A 4759-nucleotide genomic window follows, 5' to 3' on the forward strand; every position below is an offset into this window, starting at 1 on the left:
TTATTGTTCATCCTCTTCTATAGAGCAAAGTCTTGATTTCCTCCAGTCTGCCTTTGATGTTATTCAATCCCATTTATCTCAACTCAAGTTAGTATTAAATGCAGACAACTCCAAACTCATGATATTCTCAAATGGCAAAAAGTTAACTTCTTTTCTCCCCAACAGTTGTGACTGTTCAAGGGACTGACATTTACATTGAAAGGGTCACTACATACACATATCTAGGTTTTATTATTGATCAGAACTTATCTTTCAAGTCACACACTGAAAATGTTGTTTTAAAAATTAGGTTTCTCCGTTCAGACAAGGAAACATTTGATCTCTGCAACGTTTTTACCAGTATTGGATTCAGTATCTGCTTTACATGAATGTCTCTGACCAGTGCCTAAAGAGTTTGGATACTGTGTACCATTGTGCATTGTTTTATTACATATATATATATATATATATATATATATATATATATATATTTGTGAGTTTGGAATAAATATGCACTTTATGAAAATTATTAGTTGGTTACTGTTAGTAAAAAAACAGTAAGGTTAATACTGGATGTTTGTTACACTTGGATGTTTTCATTGGACATTCAATTCAATACCTTTATTTATCCAGGTAAAATCCCATTGATATCAATGATGTATTTTTCAAGGGAGACCTGCAGCAGTAGGTCCCACATAAAGACATAAAAACATAAACAACAGAACAACATATCTATCCACATGTACAGGTACCAGAGATGTTCACAAATCTTTTTTTGCAAGTCCAAGTCAAGTCTCAAGTCTTTGGTTACGAGTCCAAGTCAAGTCTCAAGTCTTTGTGGGGTGAGACTTGATCAAGTCTCAAGTCTTTGGTCACGAGTCCAAGTCAAGTCTCAAGTCTCTAAAAAAATAAAAGTCTCATGTCTCTTCTGGTTGTAATAAGCCTTCTATTGTCTGCTGCTATCCAGTCTGTTAAGAATACTGCACAGCTATATCTAAGAAATTCAAAGCATTTACTGTGTTATTATACACTGGGTCTCTAATGACATCTTTTAAGTCTACTATTAATAAACATATTCCTCTATCCTCTCACTCAAAGCCAGTGTCATGGTAACCTGATAAACCTGTAACATTAACGTTACGTGGTCAACAATAAACCTGTAACCTGCCTATAAACCCACAGATGTATTTATGTATGTAACTATGTATTTTTCTACGTTTAACGTTAGCCAGTAGATGGTGGCAGCGGAACGTAATGATTAACGTTACCGACCTTTTTTATGTCATGTCAAGAGATGTCAACGCCACTCAACTCAAACAAGTGTGACAAGCAATTCACTCATCTTTTCAAATATTCAGTTACAAAGCTAGTAGCAAGCTAAGTTAACATTACATAGCTGATGCTGAGCTAAACATGTTTGCTAACCGTCCATATGCGTTAATGTGACTGACCTCTCCGGGTGAGTTTTCAAGTGCCTGATGAAATCCGACGTTGTTGCGCCAGCATCCTTGATTTTGATATTGCAGACTTTGCAGTGTGCGCTCCTTTTGTTGGTGCCGCCGGCGTTTTGTTCGAAGTTTTTGTAGTTGAGCCTAATTACAAGCGGTACAGCCGCAGGTCGCCATGGTGTTACTACGAGGTAGTAACAGAGGCGCGCACGTCTGCGTAATGAGCCTGGCTAAAATAACTGGATGGCCTACCTGCCTGTCAGCCTTCCATCTGGGCACAAACTTATTTCGTGCCCTCATTGGTCATGTGCGCGTTCGTGTGTGTTGGAGGAGGCGGGCTCTATAAGGAAGTAGCAGCCTCTAGCAGATTATCTCCGGTTGTGTATTTTCAAATTCTAGCGATCTCGAGCCGGTTTCTCTCAAATGTACCTACCCCACCTTTAATACGCCAAAAATAGAAAACACAATGATTGTTCACGAGTCCCAACACACGAGTCTAAGTCGAGTCTGAAGTCTTTTGGTCCCGAGTCCAAGTCAAGTCTCAAGTCTCTGTGTGTGCGACTTAAGTGCGACTCGAGTCCGAGTCGCAGACTCGAGTCCCCATCTCTGACAGGTACCAACAGCATCTGATTGTGTAGCATCCAACCAAGCTTTAAAAACATGTAGTGGTACTAGCTTGGTAATTTTCCATTCTTTTTGCAGACTGTTCCATGTTGAACTGCACATCGAAAAGCTTTCTTCCCTAAGACAGTCCTAGCACTTGGCACATTTAATAAAACCACAGCATGCAATCTCAGGCAATAAGTACTTTCAATTCACAGAGAGATCAGGGAGCAGATGATCAGTGGGGCCTTGTTTTTACTGAATGATGTGTTTTTTTATGGGGAATTCAAATATGAGCTTATTTTTAGGATTTTCGGAGACTTTGCACACGTTTTCACAAACATGTTCACGCTAGGAGTACTTCCATTCGCTTCGTCTTGATCTGTAGATGTGATTTGATGTGTCTCCCAACTCCTCTCCAAAGTTCAGATACTATATAAAAATACTAAAAGGTAAATAAAACATTAAACAATGACAAATAACAACCTGAAAGATATGTATTCTATCTACACATTTCGTAATTATCTAATCTAGTGGCCTTATAAAAGTGTTGGCTAAAGTAACGCAGAATATATATATTTTTTAATTGTAAATAATTAGAAACATTATTCATGTGCACAAGTACACACACATAACAAGCTGTCCCGAGTTCCTCCGGCTGCAGTTCTGCAGACGGTCGATGTGTGGCAGCAGAGCGCTGGGAGCAGAGGGAGGTGAGTAGACGGATATGCGACGGAAATACACCCGAACATATCTGGTACCCCGAACACATCTGGTACCTACACCGGCTCTTCCCCAGAGTTTCCCGCTTGGTATTGACACAGCAACGTGTTCACTAGTGTTATTAGACTTGGCTACAGACTTAGGGCAGCTGTAACTGATTGCAGTTGCCACTGCTAGTGAGATGCTAAGGTTTACTTTATAAATTAGGCAAAGGACAGTTATATTTTCCCCCATGCCTTCAGCAGCAGCAGGCCATTCACTTTGATTTTATCCCGTTATGAAATGTCATCATTTCGACAATAAAGAAATGCTACGTTATCTTGCACGTTTTATCGAACCATCTCCGTTTCTAACTTTCAATATATTTAAAAAGAGATCTCTCTCTCGTGCGGGGGCGGGGCCTCACAGACATGCCGCTGCGCTGTGCACACAGTTCTGCCAGTAATGAATATCAGGATACATTTTGTGAGGAAACTTTTCCACCAATAATTCCAATAAGTATTCCAAAATGTATTCACTTCAAGTTTACAAAAGTAACTGTAATCAGATTAGTTGTTTTTCAAATGTAACGCGAGCTGAATATAGTTAGGCTACTTGATTTTTGTATTTTGATTACGTAACGCCGTTACATGTATTCCGTTACAACCCAACCCTGTGTACAGATCATCAGTCCTGTGTACAGATCAGTTCGATAAAGTCATGTCTAAACAGCGACATTTTACACGATAAATACGGGTTTAAATAGCAGCATTTGCCACGGAAGGCGAGTGGCAGCGACAATAAACCTTCTCTTACTCTGGCATCTTGTGGAAACTCCCGTTGAGCAGCGGTAGATGCCTCGGCAAGTTGTGGCACCTGTGGCATATGCCTGCCTGCAGATGCCACGAAATGCGCTTGCAGTCTCTCATAATGTATGTTTTCTGCCATCTTTGATGAGAGATGAAATGATTTTTTGCCATAAGTTATCAGTGAAAGTGGTACTGCTGGACAGAGTACTACATGGGGAAATTAAAGATGATTTGATTGTGTTATTAAAAGAGGAGAGAGAGGAACTTAACGTGTTCATGTTATTCTATACATGTATAGAAAATGTGCTGGATATATTTCCCAGGCATCAAGGAAATAGAAAAATAGAAAAATCAACATCGGTTCAAAAGTAAATAATGAATAATAATAATGAATGATAGAAGTACTTGATTGTACTTGTGGCAGTAGTCCAAGTAGTACTCTGTCCAGCAGTACCACATTCACTGAGAACTTATGGCAAAAAAACATTTTATCTCTCATCAAAGATGGCAGAAAACATACATTATTGTACTCTGGAGGGGAGTTTAACGGGGTATTACTCAAAAAGTACACGATAAAAGTACTTGATTATACTTGTGGCAGTATTCCAAGTAGTACTCAGTACCACTTTCACTGAGAACATATGGCAACAAATCATTTTATCTCTCATCAAAGACGGCAGAAAACATACATTATTGTACTCTGGAGGGGAGTTTGACAGGGTATTACTCAACAAGTACACGATAAAAGTACTTGATTGTACTTGTGGCAGTAGTCCAAGTAGTACTCTGTCCAGCAGTACCACTTTCACTGAGAAATTATGGCAACAAATCATTTTATCTCTCATCAAAGATGGCAGAAAACATACATTATTGTACTCTGGAGGGGAGTTTGACAGGGTATTTCTCAAAAAGTACACAGTAAAAGTACTTGATTGTACTTTTGGTAGTAGTCTAACAAGTAGGCTACTGAGTCCAACAGTATCACTTTTATTAAGAATGTATGGCTACAAATAATTTTATCTCATCAAATATAGCAGAAGTGGCATGATTTGTGTTCTCAGGAGGGGAATTTGAGAGTATTACCCAGAAAAAAGACAGTAAAAGTACTTCATTTTATTGTTGGTAGCAGTCAAACTAGGACTGAGTCAAACAGTGTTAGTTTGTCTGATAATCGGTGCCCTCCCACTCGCTTAACAGGTTTAACTACGTCTCGACGAA

The sequence above is a fragment of the Pseudochaenichthys georgianus genome, chromosome 4, assembly GCF_902827115.2.
Source record: "Pseudochaenichthys georgianus chromosome 4, fPseGeo1.2, whole genome shotgun sequence".
Lineage (NCBI taxonomy): Eukaryota > Metazoa > Chordata > Actinopteri > Perciformes > Channichthyidae > Pseudochaenichthys > Pseudochaenichthys georgianus.